Below are 26,149 nucleotides of genomic sequence, written 5' to 3' on the forward strand. Positions count from 1 at the left end.
CTCCAATTTCCGCTTCGTTCATCTGCACCATGCATCCCCAGTTTTTCTCGGGCTTGCGAAACCACAGTAATAGGTCAAAGTGTTTATCGGAAGAAGGTGGAATGTGACTCGTCTCTTTCAGTCATGCTGGCCACCGTGAAGTAGAAAGTTAGACACGGGGCAATTGGTCATTGTTCCTTCATCTCTGGGCTGGTTTGTAATTCAAATTTTTATTTTGGAGCCCTTCTTTATCTGATTCTGAAATGTGTTGATTAGTTATCTTTGGGCTGTTAGGTGAATGGTCGCTTCCTAAATTTGGACAAAATTGTTCTCAAAGAAGTGTCTTTTGTTTCGAGATGCAAAACAGAAGAAGTGTCTTTGTTTTTGAAATACAAACCAGATCTGAGCCTATTGACGAGCTTGAAAAGACTATCTGGCTTGAGGTTTCATCCATGGTTTTTGAGACCATAAAAGACTGCCATCCCATTGACAACTGGAGAATGAGGGCATCGATCCCCCTACCTCTCGCACGCTAAGCGAGCGCTCTACCACTTGAGCTAATTCCCCTTCAACATGAAGAACCTGGGCAACGATACTATTGTCATTGAAACATACGGATACAGTTGGCGTAGGTCACTCCCGTTGCCCTGAGATCTATTGCTAAGACAGTGATGAGTTGACCGAGTGGTTAAGGTGATGGACTGCTAATCCATTGTGTTCTACACGCATGGGTTCGAATCCCATCCTCATCGTGTTCTGAATTTGCTACTTGGTGGTGTATCTGGCTTGAGACCAATTCTACTGGGGCAGACCACACTGAAACAATTGCAAGTGTTCCAATTTCTGCTTTGTACATCTGCACCATGCATCTCCAGTTCTTCTCAGGCTTGCGAAAACACAGTAATGGGTCAAAGTCTTCACTGGAAGAATGTGGAATCTGGCTCGTCTCTTTCAGTGATGCTGGCCACCTCGAAGGAGAAAGTTAGACACCAGGCAATTGGTCTTTGTTCCTTCATCTCTGGGTTCCTATGAAATTCAGACTTTAATTTTGGAGACTTTATCTGATTCTGAAACTTGTTGATTAGTTATCAGTCATCGTGTTCTTGCATTTGGTACTTGGTGTTGTATCTGGCTTGGGACCAGTTCCACAGGTGCAGGGCCAAACTGAAACATTGCAGGGGCTCCAATTTCCGCTTCTTTCATCTGCACCATGCATCCCCAGTTTTTCTCGGGCTTGCGAAACCACAGTAATAGGTCAAAGTGTTTATTGGAAGAATGTGGAATGTGGCACGTCTCTTTCCATGATGCTGGCCACCTCGAAGGAGAAAGTTAGAAACCAGGCAATTGGTCTTTGTTCCTTCATCTCTGGGTTCCTTTGAAATTCGAACTTTAATTTTGGAGCCTTTCTTTATCTGATACTGAAACTTGTTGATTAGTTATCAGTCATTGTGTTCTTGCATTTGGTACTTGGTGTTGTATCTGGCTTGGGACCAGTTCCACAGGTGCAGGGCCAAACTGAAACAAGTGCGGTTGCTCCAATTTCCGCTTCGTTCATCTGCACCATGCATCCCCAGTTTTTCTCGGGCTTGCGAAACCACAGTAATAGGTCAAAGTGTTTATCGGAAGAAGGTGGAATGTGACTCGTCTCTTTCAGTCATGCTGGCCACCGTGAAGTAGAAAGTTAGACGCGGGGCAATTGGTCATTGTTCCTTCATCTCTGGGCTGGTTTGTAATTCAAATTTTTATTTTGGAGCCCTTCTTTATCTGATTCTGAAATGTGTTGATTAGTTATCTTTGGGCTGTTAGGTGAATGGTCGCTTCCTAAATTTGGACAAAATTGTTCTCAAAGAAGTGTCTTTTGTTTCGAGATGCAAAACAGAAGAAGTGTCTTTGTTTTTGAAATACAAACCAGATCTGAGCCTATTGACGAGCTTGAAAAAACTATCTGGCTTGAGGTTTCATCCATGGTTTTTGAGACCATAAAAGACTGCCATCCCATTGACAACTGGAGAATGAGGGCATCGATCCCCCTACCTCTCGCACGCTAAGCGAGCGCTCTACCACTTGAGCTAATTCCCCTTCAACATGAAGAACCTGGGCAACGATACTATTGTCATTGAAACATACGGATACAGTTGGCGTAGGTCACTCCCGTTGCCCTGAGATCTATTGCTAAGACAGTGATGAGTTGACCGAGTGGTTAAGGTGATGGACTGCTAATCCATTGTGTTCTACACGCATGGGTTCGAATCCCATCCTCATCGTGTTCTGAATTTGCTACTTGGTGGTGTATCTGGCTTGAGACCAATTCTACTGGGGCAGACCACACTGAAACAATTGCAAGTGTTCCAATTTCTGCTTTGTACATCTGCACCATGCATCTCCAGTTCTTCTCAGGCTTGCGAAAACACAGTAATGGGTCAAAGTCTTCACTGGAAGAATGTGGAATCTGGCTCATCTCTTTCAGTGATGCTGGCCACCTCGAAGGAGAAAGTTAGACACCAGGCAATTGGTCTTTGTTCCTTCATCTCTGGGTTCCTATGAAATTCAAACTTTAATTTTGGAGACTTTATCTGATTCTGAAACTTGTTGATTAGTTATCAGTCATCGTGTTCTTGCATTTGGTACTTGGTGTTGTATCTGGCTTGGGACCAGTTCCACAGGTGCAGGGCCAAACTGAAACATTGCAGGGGCTCCAATTTCCGCTTCTTTCATCTGCACCATGCATCCCCAGTTTTTCTCGGGCTTGCGAAACCACAGTAATAGGTCAAAGTGTTTATTGGAAGAATGTGGAATGTGGCACGTCTCTTTCCATGATGCTGGCCACCTCGAAGGAGAAAGTTAGAAACCAGGCAATTGGTCTTTGTTCCTTCATCTCTGGGTTCCTTTGAAATTCGAACTTTAATTTTGGAGCCTTTCTTTATCTGATACTGAAACTTGTTGATTAGTTATCAGTCATTGTGTTCTTGCATTTGGTACTTGGTGTTGTATCTGGCTTGGGACCAGTTCCACAGGTGCAGGGCCAAACTGAAACAAGTGCGGTTGCTCCAATTTCCGCTTCGTTCATCTGCACCATGCATCCCCAGTTTTTCTCGGGCTTGCGAAACCACAGTAATAGGTCAAAGTGTTTATCGGAAGAAGGTGGAATGTGACTCGTCTCTTTCAGTCATGCTGGCCACCGTGAAGTAGAAAGTTAGACACGGGGCAATTGGTCATTGTTCCTTCATCTCTGGGCTGGTTTGTAATTCAAATTTTTATTTTGGAGCCCTTCTTTATCTGATTCTGAAATGTGTTGATTAGTTATCTTTGGGCTGTTAGGTGAATGGTCGCTTCCTAAATTTGGACAAAATTGTTCTCAAAGAAGTGTCTTTTGTTTCGAGATGCAAAACAGAAGAAGTGTCTTTGTTTTTGAAATACAAACCAGATCTGAGCCTATTGACGAGCTTGAAAAGACTATCTGGCTTGAGGTTTCATCCATGGTTTTTGAGACCATAAAAGACTGCCATCCCATTGACAACTGGAGAATGAGGGCATCGATCCCCCTACCTCTCGCACGCTAAGCGAGCGCTCTACCAATTGAGCTAATTCCCCTTCAACATGAAGAACCTGGGCAACGATACTATTGTCAGTGAAACATACGGATACAGTTGGCGTAGGTCACTCCCGTTGCCCTGAGATCTATTGCTAAGACAGTGATTAGGTGACCGAGTGGTTAAGGTGATGGACTGCTAATCCATTGTGTTCTACACGCATGGGTTCGAATCCCATCCTCATCGTGTTCTGAATTTGCTTCTTGGTGGTGTATATGGCTTGAGACCAATTCTACTGGGGCAGACCACACTGAAACAATTGCAAGTGTTCCAATTTCTGCTTTGTACATCTGCACCATGCATCTCCAGTTCTTCTCAGGCTTGCGAAAACACAGTCATGGGTCAAAGTCTTCACTGGAAGAACGTGGAATCTGGCTCGTCTCTTTCAGTGATGCTGGCCACCTCGAAGGAGAAAGTTAGACACCAGGCAATTGGTCTTTGTTCCTTCATCTCTGGGTTCCTATGAAATTCAAACTGTAATTTTGGAGACTTTATCTGATTCTGAAACTTGTTGATTAGTTATCAGTCATCGTGTTCTTGCATTTGGTACTTGGTGGTGTATCTCGCTTGGGACCAGTTCCACTGGTGCAGGGCCAAACTGAAACAATTGCAGGTGCTCCAATTTCCGCTTCGTTCATCTGCACCATGCATCCCCAGTTTTTCTCGGGCTTGCGAAACCACAGTAATAGGTCAAAGTGTTTATTGGAAGAATGTGGAATGTGGCTCGTCTCTTTCCATGATGCTGGCCACCTCGAAGGAGAAAGTTAGAAACCAGGCAATTGGTCTTTGTTCCTTCATCTCTGGGTTCCTTTGAAATTCGAACTTTAATTTTGGAGCCTTTCTTTATCTGATTCTGAAACTTGTTGATTAGTTATCAGTCATCGTGTTCTTGCATTTGGTACTTGGTGTTGTATCTGGCTAGGGACCAGTTCCACAGGTGCAGGGCCAAACTGAAACAAGTGCGGTTGCTCCAATTTCCGCTTCGTTCATCTGCACCATGCATCCCCAGTTTTTCTCGGGCTTGCGAAACCACAGTAATAGGTCAAAGTGTTTATCGGAAGAAGGTGGAATGTGACTCGTCTCTTTCAGTCATGCTGGCCACCGTGAAGTAGAAAGTTAGACACGGGGCAATTGGTCATTGTTCCTTCATCTCTGGGCTGGTTTGTAATTCAAATTTTTATTTTGGAGCCCTTCTTTATCTGATTCTGAAATGTGTTGATTAGTTATCTTTGGGCTGTTAGGTGAATGGTCGCTTCCTAAATTTGGACAAAATTGTTCTCAAAGAAGTGTCTTTTGTTTCGAGATGCAAAACAGAAGAAGTGTCTTTGTTTTTGAAATACAAACCAGATCTGAGCCTATTGACGAGCTTGAAAAGACTATCTGGCTTGAGGTTTCATCCATGGTTTTTGAGACCATAAAAGACTGCCATCCCATTGACAACTGGAGAATGAGGGCATCGATCCCCCTACCTCTCGCACGCTAAGCGAGCGCTCTACCACTTGAGCTAATTCCCCTTCAACATGAAGAACCTGGGCAACGATACTATTGTCATTGAAACATACGGATACAGTTGGCGTAGGTCACTCCCGTTGCCCTGAGATCTATTGCTAAGACAGTGATGAGTTGACCGAGTGGTTAAGGTGATGGACTGCTAATCCATTGTGTTCTACACGCATGGGTTCGAATCCCATCCTCATCGTGTTCTGAATTTGCTACTTGGTGGTGTATCTGGCTTGAGACCAATTCTACTGGGGCAGACCACACTGAAACAATTGCAAGTGTTCCAATTTCTGCTTTGTACATCTGCACCATGCATCTCCAGTTCTTCTCAGGCTTGCGAAAACACAGTAATGGGTCAAAGTCTTCACTGGAAGAATGTGGAATCTGGCTCGTCTCTTTCAGTGATGCTGGCCACCTCGAAGGAGAAAGTTAGACACCAGGCAATTGGTCTTTGTTCCTTCATCTCTGGGTTCCTATGAAATTCAAACTTTAATTTTGGAGACTTTATCTGATTCTGAAACTTGTTGATTAGTTATCAGTCATCGTGTTCTTGCATTTGGTACTTGGTGTTGTATCTGGCTTGGGACCAGTTCCACAGGTGCAGGGCCAAACTGAAACATTGCAGGGGCTCCAATTTCCGCTTCTTTCATCTGCACCATGCATCCCCAGTTTTTCTCGGGCTTGCGAAACCACAGTAATAGGTCAAAGTGTTTATTGGAAGAATGTGGAATGTGGCACGTCTCTTTCCATGATGCTGGCCACCTCGAAGGAGAAAGTTAGAAACCAGGCAATTGGTCTTTGTTCCTTCATCTCTGGGTTCCTTTGAAATTCGAACTTTAATTTTGGAGCCTTTCTTTATCTGATACTGAAACTTGTTGATTAGTTATCAGTCATTGTGTTCTTGCATTTGGTACTTGGTGTTGTATCTGGCTTGGGACCAGTTCCACAGGTGCAGGGCCAAACTGAAACAAGTGCGGTTGCTCCAATTTCCGCTTCGTTCATCTGCACCATGCATCCCCAGTTTTTCTCGGGCTTGCGAAACCACAGTAATAGGTCAAAGTGTTTATCGGAAGAAGGTGGAATGTGACTCGTCTCTTTCAGTCATGCTGGCCACCGTGAAGTAGAAAGTTAGACACGGGGCAATTGGTCATTGTTCCTTCATCTCTGGGCTGGTTTGTAATTCAAATTTTTATTTTGGAGCCCTTCTTTATCTGATTCTGAAATGTGTTGATTAGTTATCTTTGGGCTGTTAGGTGAATGGTCGCTTCCTAAATTTGGACAAAATTGTTCTCAAAGAAGTGTCTTTTGTTTCGAGATGCAAAACAGAAGAAGTGTCTTTGTTTTTGAAATACAAACCAGATCTGAGCCTATTGACGAGCTTGAAAAGACTATCTGGCTTGAGGTTTCATCCATGGTTTTTGAGACCATAAAAGACTGCCATCCCATTGACAACTGGAGAATGAGGGCATCGATCCCCCTACCTCTCGCACGCTAAGCGAGCGCTCTACCACTTGAGCTAATTCCCCTTCAACATGAAGAACCTGGGCAACGATACTATTGTCATTGAAACATACGGATACAGTTGGCGTAGGTCACTCCCGTTGCCCTGAGATCTATTGCTAAGACAGTGATGAGTTGACCGAGTGGTTAAGGTGATGGACTGCTAATCCATTGTGTTCTACACGCATGGGTTCGAATCCCATCCTCATCGTGTTCTGAATTTGCTACTTGGTGGTGTATCTGGCTTGAGACCAATTCTACTGGGGCAGACCACACTGAAACAATTGCAAGTGTTCCAATTTCTGCTTTGTACATCTGCACCATGCATCTCCAGTTCTTCTCAGGCTTGCGAAAACACAGTAATGGGTCAAAGTCTTCACTGGAAGAATGTGGAATCTGGCTCGTCTCTTTCAGTGATGCTGGCCACCTCGAAGGAGAAAGTTAGACACCAGGCAATTGGTCTTTGTTCCTTCATCTCTGGGTTCCTATGAAATTCAAACTAATTTTGGAGACTTTATCTGATTCTGAAACTTGGTGATTAGTTATCAGTCATCGTGTTCTTGCATTTGGTACTTGGTGTTGTATCTGGCTTGGGACCAGTTCCACAGGTGCAGGGCCAAACTGAAACAATTGCAGGGGCTCCAATTTCCGCTTCGTTCATCTGCACCATGCATCCCCAGTTTTTCTCGGGCTTGCGAAACCACAGTAATAGGTCAAAGTGTTTATTGGAAGAAGGTGCAATGTGACTCGTCTCTTTTTGTGATGCTGGCCACCTCGAAGGAGAAAGTTAGACACGAGGCAATTGGTCTTTGTTCCTTCATCTCTGGGTTCCTTCGAAATTCAAACTTTAATTTTGGAGCCTTTCTTTATCTGATTCTGAAACTTGTTGATTAGTTATCAGTCATCGTGTTCTTGCATTTGGTACTTGGTGGTGTATCTGGCTTGGGACCAGTTCCACTGGTGCAGGGCCAAACTGAAACAATTGCAGGTGCTCCAATTTCCGCTTCGTTCATCTGCACCATGCATCCCCAGTTTTTCTCGGGCTTGCGAAACCACAGTAATAGGTCAAAGTGTTTATTGGAAGAATGTGGAATGTGGCTCGTCTCTTTCCATGATGCTGGCCACCTCGAAGGAGAAAGTTAGAAACCAGGCAATTGGTCTTTGTTCCTTCATCTCTGGGTTCCTTTGAAATTCGAACTTTAATTTTGGAGACTTTCTTTATCTGATTCTGAAACTTGTTGATTAGTTATCAGTCATCGTGTTCTTGCATTTGGTACTTGGTGTTGTATCTGGCTTGGGACCAGTTCCACAGGTGCAGGGCCAAACTGAAACATTGCAGGGGCTCCAATTTCCGCTTCTTTCATCTGCACCATGCATCCCCAGTTTTTCTCGGGCTTGCGAAACCACAGTAATAGGTCAAAGTGTTTATTGGAAGAATGTGGAATGTGGCACGTCTCTTTCCATGATGCTGGCCACCTCGAAGGAGAAAGTTAGAAACCAGGCAATTGGTCTTTGTTCCTTCATCTCTGGGTTCCTATGAAATTCAAACTAATTTTGGAGACTTTATCTGATTCTGAAACTTGGTGATTAGTTATCAGTCATCGTGTTCTTGCATTTGGTACTTGGTGTTGTATCTGGCTTGGGACCAGTTCCACAGGTGCAGGGCCAAACTGAAACAATTGCAGGGGCTCCAATTTCCGCTTCGTTCATCTGCACCATGCATCCCCAGTTTTTCTCGGGCTTGCGAAACCACAGTAATAGGTCAAAGTGTTTATTGGAAGAAGGTGCAATGTGACTCGTCTCTTTCTGTGATGCTGGCCACCTCGAAGGAGAAAGTTAGACACGAGGCAATTGGTCTTTGTTCCTTCATCTCTGGGTTCCTTCGAAATTCAAACTTTAATTTTGGAGCCTTTCTTTATCTGATTCTGAAACTTGTTGATTAGTTATCAGTCATTGTGTTCTTGCATTTGGTACTTGGTGGTGTATCTGGCTTGGGACCAGTTCCACTGGTGCAGGGCCAAACTGAAACAATTGCAGGTGCTCCAATTTCCGCTTCGTTCATCTGCACCATGCATCCCCAGTTTTTCTCGGGCTTGCGAAACCACAGTAATAGGTCAAAGTGTTTATTGGAAGAATGTGGAATGTGGCTCGTCACTTTCCATGATGCTGGCCACCTCGAAGGAGAAAGTTAGAAACCAGGCAATTGGTCTTTTTTCCTTCATCTCTGGGTTCCTTTGAAATTCAAACTTTAATTTTGGAGCCTTTCTTTATCTGATTCTGAAACTTGTTGATTAGTTATCAGTCATCGTGTTCTTGCATTTGGTACTTGGTGTTGTATCTGGCTTGGGACCAGTTCCACAGGTGCAGGGCCAAACTGAAACAAGTGCGGTTGCTCCAATTTCCGCTTCGTTCATCTGCACCATGCATCCCCAGTTTTTCTCGGGCTTGCGAAACCACAGTAATAGGTCAAAGTGTTTATTGGAAGAATGTGGAATGTGGCTCGTCTCTTTCCATGATGCTGGCCACCTCGAAGGAGAAAGTTAGAAACCAGGCAATTGGTCTTTGTTCCTTCATCTCTGGGTTCCTTTGAAATTCGAACTTTAATTTTGGAGCCTTTCTTTATCTGATTCTGAAACTTGTTGATTAGTTATCAGTCATCGTGTTCTTGCATTTGGTACTTGGTGTTGTATCTGGCTTGGGACCAGTTCCACAGGTGCAGGGCCAAACTGAAACAAGTGCGGTTGCTCCAATTTCCGCTTCGTTCATCTGCACCATGCATCCCCAGTTTTTCTCGGGCTTGCGAAACCACAGTAATAGGTCAAAGTGTTTATCGGAAGAAGGTGGAATGTGACTCGTCTCTTTCAGTCATGCTGGCCACCGTGAAGTAGAAAGTTAGACACGGGGCAATTGGTCATTGTTTCTTCATCTCTGGGCTGGTTGGTAATTCAAATTTTCATTTTGGAGCCCTTCTTTATCTGATTCTGAAATGTGTTGATTAGTTATCTTTGGGCTGTTAGGTGAATGGTCGCTTCCTAAATTTGGACAAAATTGTTCTCAAAGAAGTGTCTTTTGTTTCGAGATGCAAAACAGAAGAAGTGTCTTTGTTTTTGAAATACAAACCAGATCTGAGCCTATTGACGAGCTTGAAAAGACTATCTGGCTTGAGGTTTCATCCATGGTTTTTGAGACCATAAAAGACTGCCATCCCATTGACAACTGGAGAATGAGGGCATCGATCCCCCTACCTCTCGCACGCTAAGCAAGCGCTCTACCACTTGAGCTAATTCCCCTTCAACATGAAGAACCTGGGCAACGATACTATTGTCAGTGAAACATACGGATACAGTTGGCGTAGGTCACTCCTGTTGCCCTGAGATGTATTGCTAAGACAGTGATTAGGTGACCGAGTGGTTAAGGTGATGGACTGCTAATCCATTGTGTTCTACACGCATGGGTTCGAATCCCATCCTCATCGTGTTCTGAATTTGCTTCTTGGTGGTGTATCTGGCTTGAGACCAATTCTACTGGGGCAGACCACACTGAAACAATTGCAAGTGTTCCAATTTCTGCTTTGTACATCTGCACCATGCATCTCCAGTTCTTCTCAGGCTTGCGAAAACACAGTCATGGGTCAAAGTCTTCACTGGAAGAATGTGGAATCTGGCTCGTCTCTTTCAGTGATGCTGGCCACCTCGAAGGAGAAAGTTAGACACCAGGCAATTGGTCTTTGTTCCTTCATCTCTGGGTTCCTATGAAATTCAAACTGTAATTTTGGAGACTTTATCTGATTCTGAAACTTGTTGATTAGTTATCAGTCATCGTGTTCTTGCATTTGGTACTTGGTGGTGTATCTGGCTTTGGACCAGTTCCACTGGTGCAGGGCCAAACTGAAACAATTGCAGGTGCTCCAATTTCCGCTTCGTTCATCTGCACCATGCATCCCCAGTTTTTCTCGGGCTTGCGAAACCACAGTAATAGGTCAAAGTGTTTATTGGAAGAATGTGGAATGTGGCTCGTCTCTTTCCATGATGCTGGCCACCTCGAAGGAGAAAGTTAGAAACCAGGCAATTGGTCTTTGTTCCTTCATCTCTGGGTTCCTTTGAAATTCGAACTTTAATTTTGGAGCCTTTCTTTATCTGATTCTGAAACTTGTTGATTAGTTATCAGTCATCGTGTTCTTGCATTTGGTACTTGGTGTTGTATCTGGCTTGGGACCAGTTCCACAGGTGCAGGGCCAAACTGAAACAAGTGCGGTTGCTCCTATTTCCGCTTCGTTCATCTGCACCATGCATCCCCAGTTTTTCTCGGGCTTGCGAAACCACAGTAATAGGTCAAAGTGTTTATTGGAAGAATGTGGAATGTGGCTCGTCTCTTTCCATGATGCTGGCCACCTCGAAGGAGAAAGTTAGAAACCAGGCAATTGGTCTTTGTTCCTTCATCTCTGGGTTCCTTTGAAATTCGAACTTTAATTTTGGAGCCTTTCTTTATCTGATTCTGAAACTTGTTGATTAGTTATCAGTCATCGTGTTCTTGCATTTGGTACTTGGTGTTGTATCTGGCTTGGGACCAGTTCCACAGGTGCAGGGCCAAACTGAAACAAGTGCGGTTGCTCCAATTTCCGCTTCGTTCATCTGCACCATGCATCCCCAGTTTTTCTCCGGCTTGCGAAACCACAGTAATAGGTCAAAGTGTTTATTGGAAGAATGTGGAATGTGGCTCGTCTCGGGCTTGCGAAACCACAGTAATAGGTCAAAGTGTTTATTGGAAGAATGTGGAATCTGGCTCGTCTCTTTCAGTGATGCTGGCCACCTCGAAGGAGAAAGTTAGACACCAGGCAATTGGTCTTTGTTCCTTCATCTCTGGGTTCCTATGAAATTCAAACTTTAATTTTGGAGACTTTATCTGATTCTGAAACTTGTTGATTAGTTATCAGTCATCGTGTTCTTGCATTTGGTACTTGGTGTTGTATCTGGCTTGGGACCAGTTCCACAGGTGCAGGGCCAAACTGAAACATTGCAGGGGCTCCAATTTCCGCTTCTTTCATCTGCACCATGCATCCCCAGTTTTTCTCGGGCTTGCGAAACCACAGTAATAGGTCAAAGTGTTTATTGGAAGAATGTGGAATGTGGCACGTCTCTTTCCATGATGCTGGCCACCTCGAAGGAGAAAGTTAGAAACCAGGCAATTGGTCTTTGTTCCTTCATCTCTGGGTTCCTTTGAAATTCGAACTTTAATTTTGGAGCCTTTCTTTATCTGATACTGAAACTTGTTGATTAGTTATCAGTCATTGTGTTCTTGCATTTGGTACTTGGTGTTGTATCTGGCTTGGGACCAGTTCCACAGGTGCAGGGCCAAACTGAAACAAGTGCGGTTGCTCCAATTTCCGCTTCGTTCATCTGCACCATGCATCCCCAGTTTTTCTCGGGCTTGCGAAACCACAGTAATAGGTCAAAGTGTTTATCGGAAGAAGGTGGAATGTGACTCGTCTCTTTCAGTCATGCTGGCCACCGTGAAGTAGAAAGTTAGACACGGGGCAATTGGTCATTGTTCCTTCATCTCTGGGCTGGTCTGTAATTCAAATTTTTATTTTGGAGCCCTTCTTTATCTGATTCTGAAATGTGTTGATTAGTTATCTTTGGGCTGTTAGGTGAATGGTCGCTTCCTAAATTTGGACAAAATTGTTCTCAAAGAAGTGTCTTTTGTTTCGAGATGCAAAACAGAAGAAGTGTCTTTGTTTTTGAAATACAAACCAGATCTGAGCCTATTGACGAGCTTGAAAAGACTATCTGGCTTGAGGTTTCATCCATGGTTTTTGAGACCATAAAAGACTGCCATCCCATTGACAACTGGAGAATGAGGGCATCGATCCCCCTACCTCTCGCACGCTAAGCGAGCGCTCTACCACTTGAGCTAATTCCCCTTCAACATGAAGAACCTGGGCAACGATACTATTGTCATTGAAACATACGGATACAGTTGGCGTAGGTCACTGCCGTTGCCCTGAGATCTATTGCTAAGACAGTGATGAGTTGACCGAGTGGTTAAGGTGATGGACTGCTAATCCATTGTGTTCTACACGCATGGGTTCGAATCCCATCCTCATCGTGTTCTGAATTTGCTACTTGGTGGTGTATCTGGCTTGAGACCAATTCTACTGGGGCAGACCACACTGAAACAATTGCAAGTGTTCCAATTTCTGCTTTGTACATCTGCACCATGCATCTCCAGTTCTTCTCAGGCTTGCGAAAACACAGTAATGGGTCAAAGTCTTCACTGGAAGAATGTGGAATCTGGCTCGTCTCTTTCAGTGATGCTGGCCACCTCGAAGGAGAAAGTTAGACACCAGGCAATTGGTCTTTGTTCCTTCATCTCTGGGTTCCTATGAAATTCAAACTGTAATTTTGGAGACTTTATCTGATTCTGAAACTTGTTGATTAGTTATCAGTCATCGTGTTCTTGCATTTGGTACTTGGTGGTGTATCTGGCTTTGGACCAGTTCCACTGGTGCAGGGCCAAACTGAAACAATTGCAGGTGCTCCAATTTCCGCTTCGTTCATCTGCACCATGCATCCCCAGTTTTTCTCGGGCTTGCGAAACCACAGTAATAGGTCAAAGTGTTTATTGGAAGAATGTGGAATGTGGCTCGTCTCTTTCCATGATGCTGGCCACCTCGAAGGAGAAAGTTAGAAACCAGGCAATTGGTCTTTGTTCCTTCATCTCTGGGTTCCTTTGAAATTCGAACTTTAATTTTGGAGCCTTTCTTTATCTGATTCTGAAACTTGTTGATTAGTTATCAGTCATCGTGTTCTTGCATTTGGTACTTGGTGTTGTATCTGGCTTGGGACCAGTTCCACAGGTGCAGGGCCAAACTGAAACAAGTGCGGTTGCTCCTATTTCCGCTTCGTTCATCTGCACCATGCATCCCCAGTTTTTCTCGGGCTTGCGAAACCACAGTAATAGGTCAAAGTGTTTATTGGAAGAATGTGGAATGTGGCTCGTCTCTTTCCATGATGCTGGCCACCTCGAAGGAGAAAGTTAGAAACCAGGCAATTGGTCTTTGTTCCTTCATCTCTGGGTTCCTTTGAAATTCGAACTTTAATTTTGGAGCCTTTCTTTATCTGATTCTGAAACTTGTTGATTAGTTATCAGTCATCGTGTTCTTGCATTTGGTACTTGGTGTTGTATCTGGCTTGGGACCAGTTCCACAGGTGCAGGGCCAAACTGAAACAAGTGCGGTTGCTCCAATTTCCGCTTCGTTCATCTGCACCATGCATCCCCAGTTTTTCTCCGGCTTGCGAAACCACAGTAATAGGTCAAAGTGTTTATTGGAAGAATGTGGAATGTGGCTCGTCTCGGGCTTGCGAAACCACAGTAATAGGTCAAAGTGTTTATTGGAAGAATGTGGAATCTGGCTCGTCTCTTTCAGTGATGCTGGCCACCTCGAAGGAGAAAGTTAGACACCAGGCAATTGGTCTTTGTTCCTTCATCTCTGGGTTCCTATGAAATTCAAACTGTAATTTTGGAGACTTTATCTGATTCTGAAACTTGTTGATTAGTTATCAGTCATTGTGTTCTTGCATTTGGTACTTGGTGGTGTATCTGGCTTGGGACCAGTTCCACTGGTGCAGGGCCAAACTGAAGCAATTGCAGGTGCTCCAATTTCCGCTTCGTTCATCTGCACCATGCATCCCCAGTTTTTCTCGGGCTTGCGAAACCACAGTAATAGGTCAAAGTGTTTATTGGAAGAATGTGGAATGTGGCTCGTCTCTTTCCATGATGCTGGCCACCTCGAAGGAGAAAGTTAGAAACCAGGCAATTGGTCTTTGTTCCTTCATCTCTGGGTTCCTTTGAAATTCGAACTTTAATTTTGGAGCCTTTCTTTATCTGATTCTGAAACTTGTTGATTAGTTATCAGTCATTGTGTTCTTGCATTTGGTACTTGGTGTTGTATCTGGCTTGGGACCAGTTCCACAGGTGCAGGGCCAAACTGAAACAAGTGCGGTTGCTCCAATTTCCGCTTCGTTCATCTGCACCATGCATCCCCAGTTTTTCTCGGGCTTGCGAAACCACAGTAATAGGTCAAAGTGTTTATCGGAAGAAGGTGGAATGTGACTCGTCTCTTTCAGTCATGCTGGCCACCGTGAAGTAGAAAGTTAGACACGGGGCAATTGGTCATTGTTCCTTCATCTCTGGGCTGGTTTGTAATTCAAATTTTTATTTTGGAGCCCTTCTTTATCTGATTCTGAAATGTGTTGATTAGTTATCTTTGGGCTGTTAGGTGAATGGTCGCTTCCTAAATTTGGACAAAATTGTTCTCAAAGAAGTGTCTTTTGTTTCGAGATGCAAAACAGAAGAAGTGTCTTTGTTTTTGAAATACAAACCAGATCTGAGCCTATTGACGAGCTTGAAAAGACTATCTGGCTTGAGGTTTCATCCATGGTTTTTGAGACCATAAAAGACTGCCATCCCATTGACAACTGGAGAATGAGGGCATCGATCCCCCTACCTCTCGCACGCTAAGCGAGCGCTCTACCACTTGAGCTAATTCCCCTTCAACATGAAGAACCTGGGCAACGATACTATTGTCATTGAAACATACGGATACAGTTGGCGTAGGTCACTCCCGTTGCCCTGAGATCTATTGCTAAGACAGTGATGAGTTGACCGAGTGGTTAAGGTGATGGACTGCTAATCCATTGTGTTCTACACGCATGGGTTCGAATCCCATCCTCATCGTGTTCTGAATTTGCTACTTGGTGGTGTATCTGGCTTGAGACCAATTCTACTGGGGCAGACCACACTGAAACAATTGCAAGTGTTCCAATTTCTGCTTTGTACATCTGCACCATGCATCTCCAGTTCTTCTCAGGCTTGCGAAAACACAGTAATGGGTCAAAGTCTTCACTGGAAGAATGTGGAATCTGGCTCGTCTCTTTCAGTGATGCTGGCCACCTCGAAGGAGAAAGTTAGACACCAGGCAATTGGTCTTTGTTCCTTCATCTCTGGGTTCCTATGAAATTCAAACTTTAATTTTGGAGACTTTATCTGATTCTGAAACTTGTTGATTAGTTATCAGTCATCGTGTTCTTGCATTTGGTACTTGGTGTTGTATCTGGCTTGGGACCAGTTCCACAGGTGCAGGGCCAAACTGAAACATTGCAGGGGCTCCAATTTCCGCTTCTTTCATCTGCACCATGCATCCCCAGTTTTTCTCGGGCTTGCGAAACCACAGTAATAGGTCAAAGTGTTTATTGGAAGAATGTGGAATGTGGCACGTCTCTTTCCATGATGCTGGCCACCTCGAAGGAGAAAGTTAGAAACCAGGCAATTGGTCTTTGTTCCTTCATCTCTGGGTTCCTTTGAAATTCGAACTTTAATTTTGGAGCCTTTCTTTATCTGATACTGAAACTTGTTGATTAGTTATCAGTCATTGTGTTCTTGCATTTGGTACTTGGTGTTGTATCTGGCTTGGGACCAGTTCCACAGGTGCAGGGCCAAACTGAAACAAGTGCGGTTGCTCCAATTTCCGCTTCGTTCATCTGCACCATGCATCCCCAGTTTTTCTCGGGCTTGCGAAACCACAGTAATAGGTCAAAGTGTTTATCGGAAGAAGGTGGAATGTGACTCGTCTCTTTCAGTCATGCTGGCCACCGTGAAGTAGAAAGTTAGACACGGGGCAATTGGTCATTGTTCCTTCATCTCTGGGCTGGTTTGTAATTCAAATTTTTATTTTGGAGCCCTTCTTTATCTGATTCTGAAATGTGTTGATTAGTTATCTTTGGGCTGTTAGGTGAATGGTCGCTTCCTAAATTTGGACAAAATTGTTCTCAAAGAAGTGTCTTTTGTTTCGAGATGCAAAACAGAAGAAGTGTCTTTGTTTTTGAAATACAAACCAGATCTGAGCCTATTGACGAGCTTGAAAAGACTATCTGGCTTGAGGTTTCATCCATGGTTTTTGAGACCATAAAAGACTGCCATCCCATTGACAACTGGAGAATGAGGGCATCGATCCCCCTACCTCTCGCACGCTAAGCGAGCGCTCTACCACTTGAGCTAATTCCCCTTCAACATGAAGAACCTGGGCAACGATACTATTGTCATTGAAACATACGGATACAGTTGGCGTAGGTCACTGCCGTTGCCCTGAGATCTATTGCTAAGACAGTGATGAGTTGACCGAGTGGTTAAGGTGATGGACTGCTAATCCATTGTGTTCTACACGCATGGGTTCGAATCCCATCCTCATCGTGTTCTGAATTTGCTACTTGGTGGTGTATCTGGCTTGAGACCAATTCTACTGGGGCAGACAACACTGAAACAATTGCAAGTGTTCCAATTTCTGCTTTGTACATCTGCACCATGCATCTCCAGTTCTTCTCAGGCTTGCGAAAACACAGTAATGGGTCAAAGTCTTCACTGGAAGAATGTGGAATCTGGCTCGTCTCTTTCAGTGATGCTGGCCACCTCGAAGGAGAAAGTTAGACACCAGGCAATTGGTCTTTGTTCCTTCATCTCTGGGTTCCTATGAAATTCAAACTTTAATTTTGGAGACTTTATCTGATTCTGAAACTTGTTGATTAGTTATCAGTCATCGTGTTCTTGCATTTGGTACTTGGTGTTGTATCTGGCTTGGGACCAGTTCCACAGGTGCAGGGCCAAACTGAAACATTGCAGGGGCTCCAATTTCCGCTTCGTTCATCTGCACCATGCATCCCCAGTTTTTCTCCGGCTTGCGAAACCACAGTAATAGGTCAAAGTGTTTATTGGAAGAATGTGGAATGTGGCTCGTCTCGGGCTTGCGAAACCACAGTAATAGGTCAAAGTGTTTATTGGAAGAATGTGGAATGTGGCTGGTCTCTTTCCATGATGCTGGCCACCTCGAAGGAGAAAGTTAGACACCAGGCAATTCGTCTTTGTTCCTTCATCTCTGGGTTCCTTTGAAATTCAAACTTTAATTTTGGAGCCTTTCTTTATCTGATTCTGAAACTTGTTGATTAGTTATCAGTCATTGTGTTCTTGCATTTGGTACTTGGTGGTGTATCTGGCTTGGGACCAGTTCCACTGGTGCAGGGCCAAACTGAAACAATTGCAGGTGCTCCAATTTCCGCTTCGTTCATCTGCACCATGCATCCCCAGTTTTTCTCGGGCTTCCGAAACCACAGTAATAGGTCAAAGTGTTTATTGGAAGAATGTGGAATGTGGCTCGTCACTTTCCATGATGCTGGCCACCTCGAAGGAGAAAGTTAGAAACCAGGCAATTGGTCTTTTTTCCTTCATCTCTGGGTTCCTTTGAAATTCAAACTTTAATTTTGGAGCCTTTCTTTATCTGATTCTGAAACTTGTTGATTAGTTATCAGTCATCGTGTTCTTGCATTTGGTACTTGGTGTTGTATCTGGCTTGGGACCAGTTCCACAGGTGCAGGGCCAAACTGAAACAAGTGCGGTTGCTCCAATTTCCGCTTCGTTCATCTGCACCATGCATCCCCAGTTTTTCTCGGGCTTGCGAAACCACAGTAATAGGTCAAAGTGTTTATTGGAAGAATGTGGAATGTGGCTCGTCTCTTTCCATGATGCTGGCCACCTCGAAGGAGAAAGTTAGAAACCAGGCAATTGGTCTTTGTTCCTTCATCTCTGGGTTCCTTTGAAATTCGAACTTTAATTTTGGAGCCTTTCTTTATCTGATTCTGAAACTTGTTGATTAGTTATCAGTCATCGTGTTCTTGCATTTGGTACTTGGTGTTGTATCTGGCTTGGGACCAGTTCCACAGGTGCAGGGCCAAACTGAAACAAGTGCGGTTGCTCCAATTTCCGCTTCGTTCATCTGCACCAAGCATCCCCAGTTTTTCTCGGGCTTGCGAAACCACAGTAATAGGTCAAAGTGTTTATCGGAAGAAGGTGGAATGTGACTCGTCTCTTTCAGTCATGCTGGCCACCGTGAAGTAGAAAGTTAGACACGGGGCAATTGGTCATTGTTTCTTCATCTCTGGGCTGGTTGGTAATTCAAATTTTCATTTTGGAGCCCTTCTTTATCTGATTCTGAAATGTGTTGATTAGTTATCTTTGGGCTGTTAGGTGAATGGTCGCTTCCTAAATTTGGACAAAATTGTTCTCAAAGAAGTGTCTTTTGTTTCGAGATGCAAAACAGAAGAAGTGTCTTTGTTTTTGAAATACAAACCAGATCTGAGCCTATTGACGAGCTTGAAAAGACTATCTGGCTTGAGGTTTCATCCATGGTTTTTGAGACCATAAAAGACTGCCATCCCATTGACAACTGGAGAATGAGGGCATCGATCCCCCTACCTCTCGCACGCTAAGCAAGCGCTCTACCACTTGAGCTAATTCCCCTTCAACATGAAGAACCTGGGCAACGATACTATTGTCAGTGAAACATACGGATACAGTTGGCGTAGGTCACTCCTGTTGCCCTGAGATGTATTGCTAAGACAGTGATTAGGTGACCGAGTGGTTAAGGTGATGGACTGCTAATCCATTGTGTTCTACACGCATGGGTTCGAATCCCATCCTCATCGTGTTCTGAATTTGCTTCTTGGTGGTGTATCTGGCTTGAGACCAATTCTACTGGGGCAGACCACACTGAAACAATTGCAAGTGTTCCAATTTCTGCTTTGTACATCTGCACCATGCATCTCCAGTTCTTCTCAGGCTTGCGAAAACACAGTCATGGGTCAAAGTCTTCACTGGAAGAATGTGGAATCTGGCTCGTCTCTTTCAGTGATGCTGGCCACCTCGAAGGAGAAAGTTAGACACCAGGCAATTGGTCTTTGTTCCTTCATCTCTGGGTTCCTATGAAATTCAAACTGTAATTTTGGAGACTTTATCTGATTCTGAAACTTGTTGATTAGTTATCAGTCATCGTGTTCTTGCATTTGGTACTTGGTGGTGTATCTGGCTTTGGACCAGTTCCACTGGTGCAGGGCCAAACTGAAACAATTGCAGGTGCTCCAATTTCCGCTTCGTTCATCTGCACCATGCATCCCCAGTTTTTCTCGGGCTTGCGAAACCACAGTAATAGGTCAAAGTGTTTATTGGAAGAATGTGGAATGTGGCTCGTCTCTTTCCATGATGCTGGCCACCTCGAAGGAGAAAGTTAGAAACCAGGCAATTGGTCTTTGTTCCTTCATCTCTGGGTTCCTTTGAAATTCGAACTTTAATTTTGGAGCCTTTCTTTATCTGATTCTGAAACTTGTTGATTAGTTATCAGTCATCGTGTTCTTGCATTTGGTACTTGGTGTTGTATCTGGCTTGGGACCAGTTCCACAGGTGCAGGGCCAAACTGAAACAAGTGCGGTTGCTCCTATTTCCGCTTCGTTCATCTGCACCATGCATCCCCAGTTTTTCTCGGGCTTGCGAAACCACAGTAATAGGTCAAAGTGTTTATTGGAAGAATGTGGAATGTGGCTCGTCTCTTTCCATGATGCTGGCCACCTCGAAGGAGAAAGTTAGAAACCAGGCAATTGGTCTTTGTTCCTTCATCTCTGGGTTCCTTTGAAATTCGAACTTTAATTTTGGAGCCTTTCTTTATCTGATTCTGAAACTTGTTGATTAGTTATCAGTCATCGTGTTCTTGCATTTGGTACTTGGTGTTGTATCTGGCTTGGGACCAGTTCCACAGGTGCAGGGCCAAACTGAAACAAGTGCGGTTGCTCCAATTTCCGCTTCGTTCATCTGCACCATGCATCCCCAGTTTTTCTCCGGCTTGCGAAACCACAGTAATAGGTCAAAGTGTTTATTGGAAGAATGTGGAATGTGGCTCGTCTCGGGCTTGCGAAACCACAGTAATAGGTCAAAGTGTTTATTGGAAGAATGTGGAATCTGGCTCGTCTCTTTCAGTGATGCTGGCCACCTCGAAGGAGAAAGTTAGACACCAGGCAATTGGTCTTTGTTCCTTCATCTCTGGGTTCCTATGAAATTCAAACTTTAATTTTGGAGACTTTATCTGATTCTGAAACTTGTTGATTAGTTATCAGTCATCGTGTTCTTGCATTTGGTACTTGGTGTTGTATCTGGCTTGGGACCAGTTCCACAGGTGCAGGGCCAAACTGAAACATTGCAGGGGCTCCAATTTCCGCTTCTTTCATCTGCACCATGCATCCCCAGTTTTTCTCGGGCTTGCGAAACCACAGTAATAGGTCAAAGTGTTTATTGGAAGAATGTGGAATGTGGCACGTCTCTTTCCATGATGCTGGCCACCTCGAAGGAGAAAGTTAGAAACCAGGCAATTGGTCTTTGTTCCTTCATCTCTGGGTTCCTTTGAAATTCGAACTTTAATTTTGGAGCCTTTCTTTATCTGATACTGAAACTTGTTGATTAGTTATCAGTCATTGTGTTCTTGCATTTGGTACTTGGTGTTGTATCTGGCTTGGGACCAGTTCCACAGGTGCAGGGCCAAACTGAAACAAGTGCGGTTGCTCCAATTTCCGCTTCGTTCATCTGCACCATGCATCCCCAGTTTTTCTCGGGCTTGCGAAACCACAGTAATAGGTCAAAGTGTTTATCGGAAGAAGGTGGAATGTGACTCGTCTCTTTCAGTCATGCTGGCCACCGTGAAGTAGAAAGTTAGACACGGGGCAATTGGTCATTGTTCCTTCATCTCTGGGCTGGTTTGTAATTCAAATTTTTATTTTGGAGCCCTTCTTTATCTGATTCTGAAATGTGTTGATTAGTTATCTTTGGGCTGTTAGGTGAATGGTCGCTTCCTAAATTTGGACAAAATTGTTCTCAAAGAAGTGTCTTTTGTTTCGAGATGCAAAACAGAAGAAGTGTCTTTGTTTTTGAAATACAAACCAGATCTGAGCCTATTGACGAGCTTGAAAAGACTATCTGGCTTGAGGTTTCATCCATGGTTTTTGAGACCATAAAAGACTGCCATCCCATTGACAACTGGAGAATGAGGGCATCGATCCCCCTACCTCTCGCACGCTAAGCGAGCGCTCTACCACTTGAGCTAATTCCCCTTCAACATGAAGAACCTGGGCAACGATACTATTGTCATTGAAACATACGGATACAGTTGGCGTAGGTCACTCCCGTTGCCCTGAGATCTATTGCTAAGACAGTGATGAGTTGACCGAGTGGTTAAGGTGATGGACTGCTAATCCATTGTGTTCTACACGCATGGGTTCGAATCCCATCCTCATCGTGTTCTGAATTTGCTACTTGGTGGTGTATCTGGCTTGAGACCAATTCTACTGGGGCAGACCACACTGAAACAATTGCAAGTGTTCCAATTTCTGCTTTGTACATCTGCACCATGCATCTCCAGTTCTTCTCAGGCTTGCGAAAACACAGTAATGGGTCAAAGTCTTCACTGGAAGAATGTGGAATCTGGCTCGTCTCTTTCAGTGATGCTGGCCACCTCGAAGGAGAAAGTTAGACACCAGGCAATTGGTCTTTGTTCCTTCATCTCTGGGTTCCTATGAAATTCAAACTGTAATTTTGGAGACTTTATCTGATTCTGAAACTTGTTGATTAGTTATCAGTCATCGTGTTCTTGCATTTGGTACTTGGTGGTGTATCTGGCTTTGGACCAGTTCCACTGGTGCAGGGCCAAACTGAAACAATTGCAGGTGCTCCAATTTCCGCTTCGTTCATCTGCACCATGCATCCCCAGTTTTTCTCGGGCTTGCGAAACCACAGTAATAGGTCAAAGTGTTTATTGGAAGAATGTGGAATGTGGCTCGTCTCTTTCCATGATGCTGGCCACCTCGAAGGAGAAAGTTAGAAACCAGGCAATTGGTCTTTGTTCCTTCATCTCTGGGTTCCTTTGAAATTCGAACTTTAATTTTGGAGCCTTTCTTTATCTGATTCTGAAACTTGTTGATTAGTTATCAGTCATCGTGTTCTTGCATTTGGTACTTGGTGTTGTATCTGGCTTGGGACCAGTTCCACAGGTGCAGGGCCAAACTGAAACAAGTGCGGTTGCTCCTATTTCCGCTTCGTTCATCTGCACCATGCATCCCCAGTTTTTCTCGGGCTTGCGAAACCACAGTAATAGGTCAAAGTGTTTATTGGAAGAATGTGGAATGTGGCTCGTCTCTTTCCATGATGCTGGCCACCTCGAAGGAGAAAGTTAGAAACCAGGCAATTGGTCTTTGTTCCTTCATCTCTGGGTTCCTTTGAAATTCGAACTTTAATTTTGGAGCCTTTCTTTATCTGATTCTGAAACTTGTTGATTAGTTATCAGTCATCGTGTTCTTGCATTTGGTACTTGGTGTTGTATCTGGCTTGGGACCAGTTCCACAGGTGCAGGGCCAAACTGAAACAAGTGCGGTTGCTCCAATTTCCGCTTCGTTCATCTGCACCATGCATCCCCAGTTTTTCTCCGGCTTGCGAAACCACAGTAATAGGTCAAAGTGTTTATTGGAAGAATGTGGAATGTGGCTCGTCTCGGGCTTGCGAAACCACAGTAATAGGTCAAAGTGTTTATTGGAAGAATGTGGAATCTGGCTCGTCTCTTTCAGTGATGCTGGCCACCTCGAAGGAGAAAGTTAGACACCAGGCAATTGGTCTTTGTTCCTTCATCTCTGGGTTCCTATGAAATTCAAACTGTAATTTTGGAGACTTTATCTGATTCTGAAACTTGTTGATTAGTTATCAGTCATTGTGTTCTTGCATTTGGTACTTGGTGGTGTATCTGGCTTGGGACCAGTTCCACTGGTGCAGGGCCAAACTGAAGCAATTGCAGGTGCTCCAATTTCCGCTTCGTTCATCTGCACCATGCATCCCCAGTTTTTCTCGGGCTTGCGAAACCACAGTAATAGGTCAAAGTGTTTATTGGAAGAATGTGGAATGTGGCTCGTCTCTTTCCATGATGCTGGCCACCTCGAAGGAGAAAGTTAGAAACCAGGCAATTGGTCTTTTTTCCTTCATCTCTGGTTCCTTTGAAATTCAAACTTTAATTTTGGAGCCTTTCTTTATCTGATTCTGAAACTTGTTGATTAGTTATCAGTCATCGTGTTCTTGCATTTGGTACTTGGTGTTGTATCTGGCTTGGGACCAGTTCCACAGGTGCAGGGCCAAACTGAAACAAGTGCGGTTGCTCCTATTTCCGCTTCGTTCATCTGCACCATGCATCCCCAGTTTTTCTCGGGCTTGCGAAACCACAGTAATAGGTCAAAGTGTTTATTGGAAGAATGTGGAATGTGGCTCGTCTCTTTCCATGATGCTGGCCACCTCGAAGGAGAAAGTTAGAAACCAGGCAATTGGTCTTTGTTCCTTCATCTCTGGGTTCCTTTGAAATTCGAACTTTAATTTTGGAGCCTTTCTTTATCTGATTCTGAAACTTGTTGATTAGTTATCAGTCATCGTTTTCTTGCATTTGGTACTTGGTGTTGTATCTGGCTTGGGACCAGTTCCACAGGTGCAGGGCCAAACTGAAACAAGTGCGGTTGCTCCAATTTCCGCTTCGTTCATCTGCACCATGCATCCCCAGTTTTTCTCGGGCTTGCGAAACCACAGTAATAGGTCAAAGTGTTTATCGGAAGAAGGTGGAATGTGACTCGTCTCTTTCAGTCATGCTGGCCACCGTGAAGTAGAAAGTTAGACACGGGGCAATTGGTCATTGTTTCTTCATCTCTGGGCTGGTTTGTAATTCAAATTTTCATTTTGGAGCCCTTCTTTATCTGATTCTGAAATGTGTTGATTAGTTATCTTTGGGCTGTTAGGTGAATGGTCGCTTCCTAAATTTGGACAAAATTGTTCTCAAAGAAGTGTCTTTTGTTTCGAGATGAAAACAGAAGAAGTGTCTTTGTTTTTGAAATACAAACGAGATCTGAGCCTATTGACGAGCTTGAAAAGACTATCTGGCTTGAGGTTTCATCCATGGTTTTTGAGACCATAAAAGACTGCCATCCCATTGACAACTGGAGAATGAGGGCATTGATCCCCCTACCTCTCGCACGCTAAGCGAGCGCTCTACCACTTGAGCTAATTCCCCTTCAACATGAAGAACCTGGGCAACGATACTATTGTCAGTGAAACATACGGATACAGTTGGCGTAGGTCACTCCCTTTGCCCTGAGATCTATTGCTAAAACAGTGATGAGGTGACCGAGTGGTTAAGGTGATGGACTGCTAATCCATTGTGTTCTACACGCATGGGTTCGAATCCCATCCTCATCGTGTTCTTGCATTTGCTACTTGGTGGTGTATCTGGCTTGAGACCAATTCTACTGGGGCAGACCACACTGAAACAATTGCAAGTGTTCCAATTTCTGCTTTGTACATCTGCACCATGCATCTCCAGTTCTTCTCAGGCTTGCGAAAACACAGTAATGGGTCAAAGTCTTCACTGGAAGAATGTGGAATCTGGCTCGTCTCTTTCAGTGATGCTGGCCACCTCGAAGGAGAAAGTTAGACACCAGGCAATTGGTCTTTGTTCCTTCATCTCTGGGTTCCTATGAAATTCAAACTTTAATTTTGGAGACTTTATCTGATTCTGAAACTTGTTGATTAGTTATCAGTCATCGTGTTCTTGCATTTGGTACTTGGTGTTGTATCTGGCTTGGGACCAGTTCCACAGGTGCAGGGCCAAACTGAAACAATTGCAGGGGCTCCAATTTCCGCTTCGTTCATCTGCACCATGCATCCCCAGTTTTTCTCCGGCTTGCGAAACCACAGTAATAGGTCAAAGTGTTTATTGGAAGAATGTGGAATGTGGCTCGTCTCGGGCTTGCGAAACCACAGTAATAGGTCAAAGTGTTTATTGGAAGAATGTGGAATGTGGCTCGTCTCTTTCCATGATGCTGGCCACCTCGAAGGAGAAAGTTAGACACCAGGCAATTCGTCTTTGTTCCTTCATCTCTGGGTTCCTTTGAAATTCAAACTTTAATTTTGGAGCCTTTCTTTATCTGATTCTGAAACTTGTTGATTAGTTATCAGTCATTGTGTTCTTGCATTTGGTACTTGGTGTTGTACCTGGCTTGGGACCAGTTCCACAGGTGCAGGGCCAAACTGAAAAAATTGCAGGGGCTCCAATTTCCGCTTCGTTCATCTGCACCATGCATCCCCAGTTTTTCTCGGGCTTGCGAAACCACAGTAATAGGTCAAAGTGTTTATTGGAAGAATGTGGAATGTGGCTCGTCTCTTTCCATGATGCTGGCCACCTCGAAGGAGAAAGTTAGAAACCAGGCAACTGGTCTTTGTTCCTTCATCTCTGGGTTCCTTTGAAATTCGAACTTTAATTTTGGAGCCTTTCTTTAACTGATTCTGAAACTTGTTGATTAGTTATCAGTCATCGTGTTCTTGCATTTGGTACTTGGTGTTGTATCTGGCTTGGGACCAGTTCCACAGGTGCAGGGCCAAACTGAAACAAGTGCGGTTGCTCCTATTTCCGCTTCGTTCATCTGCACCATGCATCCCCAGTTTTTCTCGGGCTTGCGAAACCACAGTAATAGGTCAAAGTGTTTATCGGAAGAAGGTGGAATGTGACTCGTCTCTTTCAGTCATGCTGGCCACCGTGAAGTAGAAAGTTAGACACGAGGCAATTGGTCATTGTTCCTTCATCTCTGTGCTGGTTTGTAATTCAAATTTTTATTTTGGAGCCCTTCTTTATCTGATTC

General features: G+C 44.2%; 13 non-coding genes across 13 annotated transcripts; 12 read left to right on the forward strand and 1 right to left on the reverse strand.

Annotated features, from left to right (window-relative positions):
- The first annotated feature begins 649 nt into the window (after positions 1-649).
- On the forward strand, positions 650-731 carry trnas-gcu (transfer RNA serine (anticodon GCU)). The gene has a single exon. It is a non-coding gene; the product is annotated as a tRNA-Ser (tRNA).
- Positions 732-2,161: 1,430 nt separating this feature from the next.
- On the forward strand, positions 2,162-2,243 carry trnas-gcu (transfer RNA serine (anticodon GCU)). The gene has a single exon. It is a non-coding gene; the product is annotated as a tRNA-Ser (tRNA).
- A 1,254-nt stretch (positions 2,244-3,497) lies between these two features.
- On the reverse strand, positions 3,498-3,570 carry trnaa-agc (transfer RNA alanine (anticodon AGC)). The gene has a single exon. It is a non-coding gene; the product is annotated as a tRNA-Ala (tRNA).
- Positions 3,571-3,673: 103 nt separating this feature from the next.
- trnas-gcu (transfer RNA serine (anticodon GCU)) lies at positions 3,674-3,755 on the forward strand. The gene has a single exon. It is a non-coding gene; the product is annotated as a tRNA-Ser (tRNA).
- Positions 3,756-5,186: 1,431 nt separating this feature from the next.
- trnas-gcu (transfer RNA serine (anticodon GCU)) lies at positions 5,187-5,268 on the forward strand. Its single transcript has one exon. It is a non-coding gene; the product is annotated as a tRNA-Ser (tRNA).
- Positions 5,269-6,698: 1,430 nt separating this feature from the next.
- On the forward strand, positions 6,699-6,780 carry trnas-gcu (transfer RNA serine (anticodon GCU)). Its single transcript has one exon. It is a non-coding gene; the product is annotated as a tRNA-Ser (tRNA).
- A 3,182-nt stretch (positions 6,781-9,962) lies between these two features.
- Positions 9,963-10,044, forward strand: trnas-gcu (transfer RNA serine (anticodon GCU)). The gene has a single exon. It is a non-coding gene; the product is annotated as a tRNA-Ser (tRNA).
- A 2,548-nt stretch (positions 10,045-12,592) lies between these two features.
- On the forward strand, positions 12,593-12,674 carry trnas-gcu (transfer RNA serine (anticodon GCU)). The gene has a single exon. It is a non-coding gene; the product is annotated as a tRNA-Ser (tRNA).
- A 2,549-nt stretch (positions 12,675-15,223) lies between these two features.
- trnas-gcu (transfer RNA serine (anticodon GCU)) lies at positions 15,224-15,305 on the forward strand. The gene has a single exon. It is a non-coding gene; the product is annotated as a tRNA-Ser (tRNA).
- A 1,430-nt stretch (positions 15,306-16,735) lies between these two features.
- Positions 16,736-16,817, forward strand: trnas-gcu (transfer RNA serine (anticodon GCU)). Its single transcript has one exon. It is a non-coding gene; the product is annotated as a tRNA-Ser (tRNA).
- A 2,200-nt stretch (positions 16,818-19,017) lies between these two features.
- On the forward strand, positions 19,018-19,099 carry trnas-gcu (transfer RNA serine (anticodon GCU)). The gene has a single exon. It is a non-coding gene; the product is annotated as a tRNA-Ser (tRNA).
- A 2,548-nt stretch (positions 19,100-21,647) lies between these two features.
- On the forward strand, positions 21,648-21,729 carry trnas-gcu (transfer RNA serine (anticodon GCU)). Its single transcript has one exon. It is a non-coding gene; the product is annotated as a tRNA-Ser (tRNA).
- Positions 21,730-24,628: 2,899 nt separating this feature from the next.
- Positions 24,629-24,710, forward strand: trnas-gcu (transfer RNA serine (anticodon GCU)). The gene has a single exon. It is a non-coding gene; the product is annotated as a tRNA-Ser (tRNA).
- The last annotated feature ends 1,439 nt before the right edge of the window (positions 24,711-26,149 follow it).

The sequence above is a fragment of the Corythoichthys intestinalis genome, chromosome 7, assembly GCF_030265065.1.
Source record: "Corythoichthys intestinalis isolate RoL2023-P3 chromosome 7, ASM3026506v1, whole genome shotgun sequence".
Lineage (NCBI taxonomy): Eukaryota > Metazoa > Chordata > Actinopteri > Syngnathiformes > Syngnathidae > Corythoichthys > Corythoichthys intestinalis.